This window comes from Phascolarctos cinereus, unplaced genomic scaffold (assembly GCF_003287225.1).
Source record: "Phascolarctos cinereus isolate Bilbo 61053 unplaced genomic scaffold, phaCin_HiC Scaffold_4;HRSCAF=312, whole genome shotgun sequence".
NCBI lineage: Eukaryota > Metazoa > Chordata > Mammalia > Diprotodontia > Phascolarctidae > Phascolarctos > Phascolarctos cinereus.
The window spans coordinates 394,486,725-394,502,791 of NW_027555847.1; the positions used below are offsets into that span (position 1 = coordinate 394,486,725).

The window sequence follows — 16,067 nt, forward strand, 5'->3', positions numbered from 1 at the left end:
TAGCCTGGTAGATATGAGAGCTCTTTTCCCCTATGTACAAAGAAGAATAAGTTACCAGTGACATCCTAGCCTTCAAGGGAAGGATTTCACTCTTGACGTCTTTTAGAAACCTTAACTAGGGCTTGAAACAATGGCTTGAGAAAGGTCTTATGGTTTCTCAAAATGTCTCACTCATAATGTGGGAGAAGCTCACAGAGGCAGAATTATGTTCAATAAAAATGTTAATAATGAAATAAACCAACAAATGGTGAAATACCAGTAAGAGTTTTGCATTTTAACCTTAATGTTAGGTGTCTGGGCATGATACTTAGCCTATCTAATTCACAGCTTGTAAAAATGAGTTTAATCATAATAGCCTACCTCGTAAGACTGCCATCAGCACATTGCAAATGAGTAATAATGACACATTTATATAGCATTGCACATTTCACAAAACATTTATATCAATCTTGTAAAATAGGTACTATAAATATTACTATTCTAACTTTATAAATGTGGAAATTGAGGACCAGAAAAGTTAATTGGAATGCCCAATATCCCACAGCAAAAAGGGAAGAACCAGGATTTGAACTCAAGGAGTCAGACTTCTAGTCCTTTGTTCTTTCTAGTACACCATGAAATCATTGTGTTAAAACGCTCTGATACAGTTACGTAATTAACAATGACTTTCTATGTCTACGTGAGAACATATACCATATAAAGCCAGATCTGAGAGGCATCATGGTATAGGGGATAGAGGACAGGCCTTGGAGACAGGAAGAACTGGGTATGAGTTCTATCTCTGACCACTTAACCTTTCTAGGCCTCAGGCAACTCTCCAAACTTACAGAGAGGGGTTCTTGATATGCTTTAGAGCTGCTGATAACGTGTCAATTAAGGGACTTTCTATTAGTAGTTCCCTACAGTGATGTAACTATACGTCCAACCAAACACAGGGGGTGGAGTAGGGAAGTTGCTGACATGGTTCATCCCCCCATTATCCTGTCTCTGATATTAGCACCAAGGAATGTTGTATGGGAGAGCAAGCTAACATGGTTACGTCAATCTCATGGTATCATGGATAGGCGGGATCTATCAATCAATCAACGAGGCAACAAACATTTATTAAGCACCTACATGTTCTAGGCAAAAAAAAATGCTGAATATTGGGGATACAAATACAAAGAAGAAACAATCTCTATTCTTGAGGAGTTTTCATTGGATTAGAGGATGCAAAACAACTATATACATAATAAATAAAATATAATGTAAATATAAAATATTTACATTTGTCAATATGTCAATATAAAATATAAATGCAATAAGATAAAATGAGAATATAATATGAATATGGAATATTTTAATTGGTCAATATGTAATGTATAAATATATAATGTAAACATAATATAATAATAGGATAAATATAATGTAGTTAGGAAAGAAGGGTGCTAGCAGTTGGAGGGTCTAAGAAAAGGCTTCATGTAAAGTGTGCTAGAGTTGGATCTTAAAGGCTAAAACCAGATTCTATGAGGTGAAGTTGACAAAGGAGAACATTCCAGGTAAGGGGACAGCCAGTGTGAGTATAGAAATGGAAGATGGAGGCCTGTGTGGGAAGTCCACAGAGAAGACCAGTTTGGCTCGATCACAGGATGAGGAAGGCAAATGATGTATACCAAGAACGCAAATATAGTGCTGAGTCAAATTGTGAAGGACTTTAGAAGCTAAGCAAAGAAGCAAGACGTCAAGAAGGAAGAGGCAACTTGTGGTACAATGGATATTGAGCTAGGCCTGGAGTCAGGGAAAAATCTGCATTCAAATCCAGCCTCAGACATTTACTAGCTGAGTGACCCTGGGCAAGTCACTTAACTTCTGTTTGCCTCCATTTCCTCAGCTGTAAAATAGGGATAATAAGAGCAACTACCTCACAAGGTTGTTGTGAGGATCAAATGAAACAATAATATTTGAAAGAAAGAAGAGTGGAAGAAAGGATGGAAGGAAGGAAGGAAAGAAGATGTAAGGATAGAAAGAAGGAATAAAAGATGGAAAGACAGAAGGAAGGAAGGAAGGAAGGATAGAAGGATGGAAGGAAGGAAGGAAAGATGGAAAGACAGAAGGAAGGAAGGAAAGGAAGGAAGGATGGAAGGAAGGATGGAAGGAAAGAAGATGTAAGGATAGAAAGAAGGAAGAAAAGATGGAAAGACAGAAGGAAGGAAGCATTTAGCACAGTGCCTGGCACATAGTAGGCACTATATAAGTGCTTATTCCGTCTCTTCCTTCTCTTGCTGGAGTTTATTGAGTCACGGAGTAACATGGTCAGATGGACTGAAGAAGAATCACTCTGGCAGCTGCATGGAGGTTAGATTGGGGTGGAGAAAGGCTACTAATTAGGAGGCCATTGCAATAATCTAAGCCAGCATCAATGATGGTCTGAACTAAGGTGGTTAGCTATTTCAGTAGAGAAAGGATCAGCTACAAGAAATTTCATAGAGGTACAAATGGTAAAATTTGTCAATTGGTTGGATATATATGATGAAGGAGGTCGAGAAGTCAAGAGTAACAGAGGGCATAAACCGGGGATCCTGGAAGAACAGTGCTGCCTTTGACAGAAATAGGGAAATTTGAAAAGTGGGTGGATTTGAGGGGAAAGACAATAAAATATAAACTAGACGTGTTACATGTTGAGTTTGAAATGTCTCCAGGACATCCAGTTTGAAATGCCCAGTTAGGCAGCAGGCAATCTGGTATTGAAGGTCACAGGAGAGCCTGGGGCTAAGTCTGCAGATATATGAGTCCTCTACATAGAGGTAATAGTTAAACTCATGAGAACTAATGAGATAACAGAGAAAGAGCTTAGAGAAAAAAGAAAATAGGATCTAGGACAGAGCTTCCTGGAGCATGCAGAGTTAAGGGGTGTGATGTGGTTGATAAGCCATCAAAGTACACTGAGAAACAATGTTCAGACAACCAGGAGAGAGTACTGTCATAAGGATCTGGAGAGCAGAGAGTGGTTGTCCCTGTCAAATGCAGAAGAAACGTAAAGAAGGATAAAGACTGAGAAAAGACCAGACTTGGTGAGTAAGAGATCACTGGTCTAAGACAGTTCCAAAAGACTCATGATGGAAAAAACTATCCATGTCCAGAGAAAGAACTATGGAGTGTGATTGCAGATTGAAGCATACTATTTTCTTTTTTTTCTTTCTCTTGGTTTTTCCCTTTTATTCTGATTCTTCTTTCACAACACGACTAATGGGGAAATGCATTTAATATGATTGTACGTACATAGCCTATATCAGATTGCTTACCATCTTGGGGAAGGAGGGGAAAGAAAAAAAATTGGAACTCAAAATCTTACAAAAGTGAATGTTGAAGAATATCTTTACATATAATTGGAAAAAAAATAAAATACTATTAAGTGGGAAGGGGAGAGAAGAGATCATTGGAAACTTTGGAGAGAGAAGTTTCAGTTGAGAGATGAAGTTGGAAAACCAGATTACAAAGGATTCAAGAGTGAGGGGGAAGGAGAAGAAGTGGAGGCAATTGGGGTATAGATAGCTTTTTCTAAGAGTCTGGCTAAGAGAAGGAATAGAAATAATGAGATGGTTGAGGGGATGTTAAGGTCTAGGAAAGATTTTTTTTTTAGGATGGAGGAATCTTGGACATGTTTTAAGACAACAGGGAGAAGTTGAATATTAGGTAGGATGATTGAGAGGGGGATTTGCTAGAAAAGACGGGAGGGGATGGATCAAAGGCACATCTAGATGAGTTGTCTTTGGCAAGGAGAAGGGACACATCATTATCAAAGACAAGGAGAAGGGAGGAGAGAATAGGGGATACTTTCAAGGGGTTGTGAGATGAAGAGAAGGAAAGAAGAGAGAACTCATACCAAATGGCCTCAATTTTCTGAGTAAAGCAAGAAATGAGGTCCTTAGCTAAAATTGGGGAGGAGGGAGAAAGGAGGAGATATGGCAGACTTAATAAGTGAAGAGAAGGTTTTGAAATAGTTCTCTGGGCAGTGAATTAGAGAATTTCAGGAAGAATAAAAGAAGTGCTTTATTTCAAGGTGGCTCAGTGGGTAGAGTGCTGGGCCTGGAGTCAGGAAGGCCCGAGTTCAAATCCAGCCTCAGACACTCACTGCCTGTGTGACCCTGGACAAGTCACAACCTCAGTTTACCTTAATCCACTGGAGAAGGAAATGGCAAGCCATTCCATTAGTTTTGCCAAGAAAACCCCATGGACAGTATGGTCCCCAGGGTCACCAAGAATCGGATACAATTGAAAAACTAAACAACAGTTCAATGAGGACCCAGCTAAAGCTGAATAATAGGAACTTATAACGCACCCATTCCAATGTGATTATGTGACGTTTTCCAGCTTTATGCTGCAGCACACTGAGTAGGAATGGAGGAGCGAGATGGTGGAAAATAAGCCCAGGGGAGCTTCGTGATTGATTCATCCAAGTTTCTACAAGTTTTGCTGTTCAGCTGTCCAATTCTTTGTGACCCCATTTGGAGTTTTCTTTGCAGAGACTGTGGAGTGGTTTTCATTTCCTTCTCCAGGTCATTTTACAGATGAGGAAACTGAGGCAAACAGGGTTAAGTGACTTGACTAGGGTCACATAGCTAGTAAGTGTCTGAGGCCAGATTTGAATTCAGGCAGCTAAGTCAGTCTTTCTACTTCCAGGCCCGGTGCTCTCTCCATTGTGCCACCCAGCTGCCTTACGTAGGTAGTAAGTATAAGAAATGGGATGTGAACCCAGGTCCTCTGACTCCCAAAGCTAGTGCCAATTCTACTACACCACCCTGCCTACCCACACACGGTCATACAGTATTGTTGGAAGGGATGTTACAGATCATGTGAGTCAATCTCTTTATCTTCCAGATAAGGAAACTGAGACCCAGGGAAGGTATGTGATTGTCACAAAGTGATTAACACATCAGTTACTGGCAGAATTGGAACCAGAGCCCTGGTCTTTTGACTTCCTGTCTATTTGCTTTTCCACTCTACCACATGGCCTCCTTCCTAATATTCCCTAAATAGTTTCATATGGATCTTTTGTCCATGAATCATTTAAACTCTTCCTGGCTTTATTTATTATACTTTGGGACATTTGAGTAGCAAACCGGTAGATTAAAATTTCTGTCTTTCGGGTTACAAGATGTGACAACCAGATACCAGCTTTCATCTGCTTGCAAGCACAGCAGGTGGCTTTCAAGGGTTAACTCAGAGCTGTGGATCCATTCCAGTACATGTCCCCATGAAGAAGATCCAGCCAATCTTCCACACTGGAACAAGGGACACATGATAGCTGACAGGCTACATAATCAATCTGTCAAGTCTCTCAGCCCAAAATGATTTCTAAGAACATTCTGGCAGAAACACAAAGCAAAGTCTACAGTGTGGAAAGGTGATGTACTTCTCTGGGTGATGCATCTGTTCCTCTCTGGAAGCGGAAACATTTGGAAGGGAAGCCTTTGCAAGATCTAACATTCTAAAAATCTGGGACTAGAAGAGGCAGCTGCTCTTGGAAATGTTTCCCTTAGCATAGAGCTGGCACACAGTAGGTTCTTAATAAGTGCTTGTTGACTTGACCTAGTTTTCTCAACTATAAAATGAGAGCATTGACCAAGATGGCCAAAGTCTAGCTTTGGATTTCTGATTCTAAGTGTTCATAACAAGTTTGATTTTACCTTTTATATGGTAACTGTAGCTGCTGGGAGGGAAACTCTTATAACCCCCTGGTTGTTACTTAGCCCTTTCAATCGTGTCTGACTCTTCATGACCCCATTTGGGGTTTTCTTGGTAAAGATACTGGAGTGGTTTGCCATCTCCTTCTCCAGCTTATTTTACAGATGAGGAAACTGAGGCAAACAGGGTTAAGTGACTTGCCCAGGGTCACAGCTGACAAGTATGTGAGGCAAGATTGGACCTCAGGAAGTTGAGCCTTCCTGATTCTAGGTTCAGCGCTATTTAATGCACCACTTATCAACGGCCAAAGGGTAAAAGCACATGTTCCCATAGCAACATGGCCATCAGGATAATAATAGCTAACATTTATAAAGTGCTTACTCTGTGCTAAGTGCTTCACAATTATTATCTCATTTGATCCTAACAACAACCCTAGAAGGTAGAGGTTATCATTATCCCCATCTCACAGATCAGAAAACTGAGGCAAACAGATGTAAAGGGACTTGCCCAGGGTCACACAGCTAGGAAATATCTGAGGCTGAATTTGGAAGTCTTCCAGACTCTAGTCCTAGAGTTCTATCCATCTCATCACCCAGCTATCCTCTATCTTACCTGATAATCAGGGGTGATAATACATAATATTATATAAAGATACAAGTATATTGATTTATATATTTCAACTTTGATGCTCAGAAAAGAATGTGATTGTTTGACCCATCAACTCAGTAAAAATGAAAGCATTTTCTCTCCCTGTCTCAGGCACATCGTTTCTCCTAAAGCTTGAGTTAAGGAAAAAGAAAGAAAATGAGAGACTTTTGCCTACCCACCCAATTGTGATCATGTCCAGCCTCCGCCTGCAAACACCTGCCCGTGAATTTTCACAGAATGTCGCTGGAGGAAAATGAGGAAAGAAAGAAGGGCAACGAGGAAAAGGAAGGGTGGTGGAAATCTTGCAGCAATTTGTATGTGCTTAGGAAAAGGGGGAGTGGAATGAAGGCAGTCAAGATAAGACCCAGGGCACAACTTTCTCTCCAACCTGCCCGTCTCAAACACTGGCTGCTTCACGTCTTCCAGGTAGAGCTGGCAATGACTGAGTAAAAAGAGACTTTGCATACATACCCCTTGCCTTCTCTGAGTGGCCTATCAAAGCCTTCTTATTGGCATGTACACGGAGAGCTTCGGTTGCTATAAACACACTGGTCCTACGGTGCTCGTTACTGTGATAAAGTCACTATACCAACCAAATAGTTACTCACGACCAAACAAAAGGATTTTCCACAGAGGAAAAGGGCCAAAAACAAATAAGGGTCAGACTAGGCCGAATTATTTCCCCTTGATTGTGTTTTCCAAAGGAATAAAGTGAGAATAATAATGCAGCAGGGGTGTAGTGGATAGACAGCTGGCCTGAGTTAAGAAGAGCTGGGCTTGGGATAGCTAGGTGGCACGATGAATAGAGCACAGGCCCTGGGGTCAGAAGGACCTGAGTTCAAATCTGGCCTCAGACACTTACTAACTCTGCGATACTGGGCAAATCACTTAATCCCGATTGCCTCCAAAAAGAAGAAGAGCTGGGTTTAAGTCTGACTCTGATACACATTGGCCGAGTGCTGCTGGGCTATTCTCAGCTAATCAGCTGTTACTGTTCAATCATTTTCCATTGTGTCCAACTCTCTGTGACCTTATTTGAAGTTTACTTAGCAAGGATACTAGAGTGGTTTGCCATTTCCTTCTCCAGCTCATCTTTCAGATGAGGAAACTGAGGCAAACAGGGTTAAGTGACTTGCCCAGAGTTACACAGCTAGGAAGTGTCTGAGGCTGAATTTGAACTCACGTTCTCCTGGCTCTAGGACGGGCACTTCATCCACTGTGCCACCTAGCTGCCTTAGGCATAGTTAGCAAACCTCTGTATAAATTAATCATTAACCCTAATCCATCACACCTACACCACTGGGCCTACTTTTAATATGAATGGGACATAGATCTCTGGAACATCAAGATTTGCACAGTATGGTTTTTACTTAAAATGAGAGAGGAACATACTGTTCTTAAAAAAAAATTTAAAGAGCTGGAAGTGGGTGGAGAAACTCATATAATCCCTTTTAATGCACCAACCTACCCTGAAAATGTAATACAATTCTTGTCCCTTCTCATTCCCCATTGAACAGAGTAAAAGTTCTAAAGTTATCAAAGTGCAATGAACTCTCTTATTTGGGGGTTGATTATTCATTCCGTAGATTATCAAGGTCCCTTCAAACAAAAATTCAGCTGCTTGCTGTCTGCCTAGTTCACTGCTCTGTATCACCTTTACACAATACACTGAATGGGCTATTAAGGTAGGTGAAACCTGCCCATTTGCTGGAAATAAAAAATCTTGGTGGAGAAAGCAACCTGAAATAAATGGATAAACTCAAGCTCCTTGGATGTATTACCTATGGAATTCATTTCTTTGAGTTATTCTTATCCTCTACTATTGTGAATATTCAGATCTCTGGCAATGAACTATTTCTCTGGGAGAAAATCTATACACACATACTTGTATACATCTGTAGGTATATATGTGTGTGCATTAATTATGAAATTACTACAAATATGACTTCCCTACCTGTGGAAATTGAGTGTTTGGGGAAACCAGTCATGAGACAGCAAAGGTCACTGATCATTTTGCTGGCAAAACTTAACCCTGAGGTTGCAAATTATAGTTTTGGATTAAATTCAAATCAAGTGCTCTTGGCCTAGATTAAGCCTTTTCGGACCAGAATACAACTCTTTCAGTTCATTCAACGAGTATCAATTGCACCTACACTATACAAGAACCAAATGAGAGCATGTGGGGTTTGCAAGTGGTGGGCCATTTGACTTCTTTTCTTTACTAGATTTCTTTATTCTGCTAGATCATGCAGAGCATTATAACAACAAATCTTTACTCACACAGGTGCTACCTTACAAAGGACCTTCACCACCTCTTACCTGGTTCACTGCAATCATCTCTTAATCGATCAACAGGTTTACATGTTCTGCCTGGCTGCCTGGGTTCAGGTGGTCTCCCCAGGCCTGCAATGAATGTCAATCTAACCTCCATCTCTCAGAATCCCAAGCTTCCCTCAAAACACAGTTCAATGGCCGCTTCCTATGAGAATCTTTTCTGATTTACAGCTTTTAGGGCTTTCTCCCTCCTGAATTTATCAAAAAAGGCTAATCATTTGCCACCCAAATCTCCTCACACATGCCAAATAAACTGTCATTTTCTCCAACAGAGTCTAGGCAAACAGACAGACAGACACACACACACACACACACACACACACACACACACACTCCTTCATAGAATAGGGCAAGTCTACAGAATTCTCTCAGGAAAAATTGCAATATAAAGCAAAGTTCTTTTCACTTACCAGGTACCATGAAATGCCAGCATTAGAAACAGTGGCCAAATCTTGAAAGGATGCTACAATGATCTGTTTACATATCCTCTTGCAATTCCATTTCTTGGAGGACTGCAAACATCCTATGCTGCCAGGCACAGGTGAATCAGTCCCACCAACCAATGCTGGTAACAACAATACAAGCTAAACAACTGAAGACAGAAGCCCTGCTAGCTTCTTTCTGATATCACCGGTATTAGTTTTACTAAACAAATAGAACAGCACAGTCTTCCTACCACTTATTTGGAATGAGGCTTTGTAGAATGAATTATTTCAGGTAAAATGAGCAATTACTTCCTTTTCTTCCTCTCAGACCAAAAATTAAAAGTTTCAAAGTTCTCAGCTTGGGAAAAAAAAAGAGGAAACCACAAAAAAGGAAGTAACCATTTTTTACCAAATACTCAGAAAAAGAAATCCCAAGTGCCCAATGATCACTGTCAGGAAGATGACACATAACAAGAATTATTAACCTGGGGTATGAGAACTTTTAAAAAAAATTTTTGATATTATTTCAAATATATTATATTTGTATTTCAACATAAATGTATTTCAATATAATTGTTTTTCTTTGTAATTCTATGTACTTTACCTTATATATTTAAGAATGGCTTCATCCAAGTCACTGATAAAAGTGCTGAACGGGAAAAGGCCAAGCAGAATTCCACAATAGAGCTCTCTCCATTTGAAAACTAATGCATTAATCAGTATTGTTTAGGTCTGGTGGTTCAATCAGTTCCAAATCTACCTAGTACTACCATCTTGCCTATAGGCCTCTGTCTTGTCCATGAGAATTCTGTGACTGTCAATGATCATCATGACATGGAGGTGGCTCTGGATTTTGGAAGGCTCTGCCAGGGAAATATAAAGTTCTAACATGCTAGAAGGGGTTCTAGAGCAGTGTGCTTTCTGAGGACCAGCCCAGCTAACAAAGTCTAGACTGTCCACTAGATAATGAATTTTTTGATTATAAAAATTCACAAAACAAAGAAAAATAAAAATGTATCTCAGCTCTATATAGCTCCCATCCCTTTCTACAGCGACAGTAGCAGAGTGATGGAAAGAGGGACAAAGGAAATGAACAATCACAATGTCCCGATGGCATATAAATATTAACTTACCTATTGCTAACTAGATGTGAAATAATTGTCCAGTAACCACAAAGTGGACATACTATTGGAGAAGAAAATGAATCATATCATTCTTAACATTCTCACTATAAATGAAATAAGAAGACAGATGAAAGTAGCTGCTAAATGCTGAGATGGCTCCCAGATTCTCCATGGAAAGTTCAAATAGAGAATTTGATGAAGTTATTTTTTACTGAAAATCCCAAAACAATTAAAAAAAATCATTTTCACAGAGCATTTGGTCACTGTGTACTATAGCTTATGATAAGCATTTACCAAAAACAAAACAAAGCCCCAAATAAACAATTTTAGTGCCTATATAATGTAAGGAAAAGAAAGCAAAATAACTAAATCTATAAATAAAAAATTATATCAATATATACTTTAATATTGAGTGACTTTAATGTAAAGGTAGGTATAGAGAAGGACTTCTAAAACTATGTTGGAAAACATCTGGATTGGACCAAATTTAGGCATGCGACATCCATGCTAAAGGTGACAATTTTGAGGGCACTGAGGGATCAACTCTGAAGTTTTTCGAAAGAGGAGAGGAGGCTTGGAAAATGTTAGACTTGACTATCTACCAAAAAAGTGACCAAGAAAATATTGACTGCTGCCCCACATGTCTATTTTTCTATCCTAACCAAATTGTTATGAGTAGTCTACGCCTGTATCAAGGGCAACTATGATTAACGTATAAGAAGGGAAAATGCAAGGTTTTGTTTTGTTTTGTTTTCACAAATGTCATAGCAGACCACTTCACACAATATCACATCTTTAGAGGTACAAGAAAGTACAGAGATCATTTTGTCTAACCCTTATGTTTTTCCAAAGAGGAAAATGAGGCCCCAAGATGTGGCTTGATTAAGGTCATACAGATTAGTAAAATGGTAGAGCTTGTATTTGACCCCAAGTCCTCTGGGTCCAGAACATTATTTTTGTATGCACTGCTTGCCTTTCAAGAGTTATTCAACTAACCGAATGATAATAGCAAATAGAATATGCCACTTTGTTTATTGTTAATAGACCATAAAAAGCATTTGCTTCAGTTAAACAAAACACCACCTTTAAGGCTTAATAAAGTACTTCCCATACATATGTCAACGTTTCTTAAAATTTGTGAAAACAATGTTAAAATTACAAAGATAACTTTGATTACCCCATTATTAAAAAATGTTAAATGAGGCACGAACAGAAAGAGAAACAGAGACAGATAGACACAGAGGCAGGGAGAGAGAGAGAGAGAGAGAGAGAGAGAGAGAGAGAGAGAGAGAGAGAGAGAGAGAGAGAGAGAGAGAGAGAGAGATGTGCTCACTTAAGGTGTTTTAACACCATCATGGACATGCCCAGTGCAGAATCCAAATGGAAAAGATGTTCCTGTTTTCAGATGACATTATGCTGATTGTATCAAGCCCTAGCCTAGAACCTTGAAGAGCTCCCTAAAGGAGATCAATAATTGTGCAAATAAATTTAATCTAATCATCCACACAGGCAAACCAAGTACATGAATAATTCCTATTGTCCAGACTATGCGTGCATTTGGATGGACAACTGGTATAGCAGTATGTATTTTGTGCAAACACGGCAAATGGGCCCATAACTAAACAGGGAGAAAACAGGCTGGATTTCTCTTTGGAAAATTGTACAGTGCTTTTATAAAAACTCCATCTTTTAAACAATATTCTTCCAGTGATGATGGGTGGTAGTGAGACATAGAATACCACAGTATTTGAATAAAATTTCAGGTCATCTAAAGCAATGGTGTCAAACTGAAACAGAAAGGGATCCCAATAGACTGCATATTGAATTATAAAACCATACATTAACATTAACATTATATATTTTGTATTGCATTTTAATTTTTTTAGGCATTCATTTCCCAGGTACATTTTAATCTGGTTTGGGCAGCACTCAGGATGTGTAGAGCCCCTTAGTTTGACACCTCCAATAAAGAGAATGAAGGGGTGGGTACAAAGTGGGAGTTAGCAGGCTGCAAAGTATTATCAATTAATCGATAAACATTTATTATGTCCTACTACGTGCCAGGCACTGTGCTAAGCAGTGGGAATACAAAAAGAGGCAAGAGACAATCCTGCCCTGAAGGAATTCATAATTTAATTTAAACATTACTAAGGAAAGTTTATGTGAAAGAAGTAGTGTAAATGATGTAATCAGAGAAGTGTATGATCATTAAAGAATATGAGTCAGTCACGTGGTGAGAGTGTTTCATTGGTATCCACACAATGTCAATATAACCAGACAAAGGCACTTGGTGCACAGGTAGAATCCTTCAGGGAGATTTACAGGAGGACATGGACAACTATTACACAGGATGAGATGGCATGGATGGATTTTCCTGAAAATAGTAATAGACATCTTGCTAGGATATAACATTCTTATGGAACTTAGCCATGAATCCAGTCTAAAAAGAAATAAGGATGCCTCTAGACTCTTCCACCAAATGCTAGTATCCATAATACTGCCCCAGAGTCCTGCAGAGACCCTGAAAAAGATAAGCCAATGTAAGCAGAGAGCAGAGCACAAGGCAACCCTAGGGGGCTCGGGTCAGCATCCATAAACTGCTAGCAATACTGAGCCTGGCTAAGGGAGAAAGGCTTTAGGCTTAGCCCAGACTGAGGTGGTTCCAAAGCTCTTGGCAGAAGTCTAACATGAAAGGAACCCCAAATGCCAGCAAAATGAAGATAAAGGTCCCAGGCAGAGCCTATTACAGAGAGATCCTGGAGCCCTGTAGCAACAGGGAGCCCCTAAATAAAGCACAGCACCAGACTCTTTTGACGAGGATCCTAATCTTGGCCATTATCCTCAAGACCAGGCAGGCCCTGTCCACATCATTCTGAGCATGGTCCAAACGCAGTATCTGTCCACTCCTCTGACACTCACCAAACCTGAATACTGAAGTTGCTGAGAGGAGCAAGAAAAACTCTGAGTAACATGATAAATACCTTGATTTGAGAGAAGTCCAGGATGCCAGTCTTAAGGAGATTAGTAGCTCCACAAGTCCAGGTAAAGTCTCAGAGACAAAAATATTTTGGCCACAAGGATTACAGGAGTACCTGGAAAAAATGAAACAAGAGATATAAAATGGAATAGCCAGGGGGGAAAATGACAAGGAGAAAGGGTACATTTGAATAGACAGTGGATAACTTCATCCAAGAAACTAATGCCCTAAAAATTAAAGTGGACCAAGCATAAATCAAACATTATTCTTATCAGTGACAACAAGAAATATTAACACAAAGTAAAAAGATTGGGAAAAAATAGAAGAAAATGAAAGGTATCTAATTTTTTAAAACTGATCTCAGAACAAGTTGAGCAACAAGCTAAAATTTTTCAGACTGAAAGTAATGACCAAAATTTTTAAATGAGATACCGTATTTCAATAAATTACAAATTAAAATTTCCCAGGTAGATTTAGAGGCAACCCAGCTAAACTCTTTCAACACTCTCCTCCAAACAACATTAAAATTGTGCCTCAAATCCAATTTTGAAGCAGCAGAGCCAATAAAAGGCTGGGATGAGACATCTTTCCAGCCTAAGAAAATTTAGGAGGTCAGCAGGTAGAGTTTGCGACACCGGAGTGGAAGCCTGTGCTGAGCCCACAGATAGGGTGGCAGCAACAGTAGCTATACCAGCTGCAGCAACTTCAGGAGCTCTCAGGACAGAGATGGTAAGAGGATCACACGTTTGGTGAGAAAGAGATTACAGGAGACCCTTTGCTGGAACTGGGCACAGCTGGCACTGATTGGCAACTCTGTTATCCATATGCAGTTTTGAGTCACAATTTCATGGTGGAGAGGAGTGCTGGGGGTCAGTCACAAGGGAGCAGAGGCTCTGGTTGCAATTCTAAGGCAAAGAAGAGCACTAGCACTTGTGACTGCAGGGAACCAGGGACGCTTCCCTGGGTAAAGACTAGAGGACAGACCAGAAGAGCAGTGACCATGCCTCTCCCCATATCACACCACCTTCAAAGCACCAAAAATTTTCAGACTCCCAGAATTAGTCTGAAAACAACAGCATGAAAAAGTCTAAAGCTTGGCACAGTGCCTCCCCAATGCCCGCTGAACACAACAACAAAGAATTTGGCCATAAAAAGCTACTATGGTGGCAGGGCAGAGCAAAACACAAACTCAGAAAAAGACAACAGTGTAAAAACAGCTAAGAATAAAGCCTAAAGAAAAATGCTAATTGTACCCAAACCCAACAATAATTCCTGGAAGAGTTAAAGAAAGAGATAAGAGTAGTAGAAGAAAAATTGGGAAAATAAATTAGAGTGATGCAAGAAAATTACAAAAAGAGAATTAAATGTTTCATTAAAAAAAGTACCAAAAATACTGAAGAAAATAACACCTTAAAAACAGAATTGGCCTAATAATAAAAGAGGCACAAAAATTAACTGAAGAAAAGAACTCCTCAAAAAGCAAAACAGACCAAATGAAAAAGGAGGTACAAAAATTCACTACAGAAAAGAACTCCTTAAAAAAACAAAATTACTACAATGGAAAAAGAGGTACAAAATATTACTGAAGAAAATAGTTCCTTAAAAATTAGAATTGGGAAGTCAAAGTTAATTACTCCTTAAGACGTGTAAAAACAATAAAACAAAGTCAAAAGAAAATGAAAAAAATAAATGAAAATGTGGAATATCTCACTGGAAGACAACTGACTTGGGAAATAGATCAAGGAGAGATCATTTAATAACTATTGGACTACCCGAAAACTGTGATTAAAGAAAAAAGAGTCTAAATATCTTATTTCAAAAAAATTACCTAAGGAAACTACTCTGATATCTTATATCTAGAGGGTAAAATAAAAATTGAAAGAATCCACCGATCACTTTCTAAAAGATCCCAAAATGAAAAGTCTCATGAATATTATAGCCAAATTCCAGAACTTCCAGGTTAAAGAGAAAATACTTCAAGCAGCCAGAAAGAAACAATTCAAATATTGTGTAGCTACAGCCAGGATCACACAAGATTTAGTAGCATCCACCTTAAAGGAATGGAAGGCTTGGTATATGACATTCCAGAAGGCAAAAGAGCGAGGATTACAATTAAGAATAACCTATCCAAGCAAAGTGGAATACAATCCCTCAGGGGAAAATGTATATTTAATGACATAGAGGACTTTCAAGCATTCCTGATGAAAAAACCAGAGCTGAATAAAAAATTTGACATTCAACCAAAAGACACAAGAGAAACATAAAAAAGTAAACATGAAAGAGTAATCATAATGAACTCAATAAAGTTATGCTGTTTACATTCCTATATAGGAAGATGATACATGTAACTCCTAAGAACTTTATCATTGTTAGGGCAGTTCAAAAAAGTTTACATAGAAAAGGACATTGATGTGAGTTGATTATGTTGGAATCATCTTCAAAATAAAAATGAAGGGGTGAGAAAGAGGGTTGCACTGGGAGAAGAAATAAGGAGGAGGTAGAATAGGGAAAATTTTCTCACATAGGAGAGGCATGCAGGGAAGAATTTTTACAGTGGGGAGGAAAATGTGGGGGTAGGGTAGCAAAGAATTCTTGAACCTCACTCTCACTGGAATTGGTTTAAAGAGGGAAATTATGTACACACACACACACACACACACAGAGTTGTATATAGAAATATAACTTAAACAATAGGGAAATAAGAGAGGAGGAATAATAAAAGGAGGAAAGATTAAGAGAGGCAGTGGTGAGAAGCAAAATAGACTTTTGAGGATGGAGAGAAAAAATAGAGAGGAAGAAACAGAAGAAAAGGGGATGGAGGGAGGGAAAATCATAGTAATCATAACTGTGAATGTGAATGAGATGAGCTCACCCAAAAAAAGGAAGCAAATAACA

General features: G+C 39.1%; 1 protein-coding gene across 1 annotated transcript in view; it reads right to left on the minus strand.

Annotated features, from left to right (window-relative positions):
• Positions 1 to 16,067, minus strand: part of LOC110207911 (palmitoyltransferase ZDHHC11-like) — a 190,446-nt gene that overhangs the window by 156,578 nt on the left and 17,801 nt on the right. Inside the window, exon 2 of the mRNA XM_078151768.1 lies at positions 13,177 to 13,287. The gene's annotated coding sequence lies outside the window, so the exon portion shown is untranslated. The remainder of the gene's footprint in view (positions 1 to 13,176; positions 13,288 to 16,067) is intronic.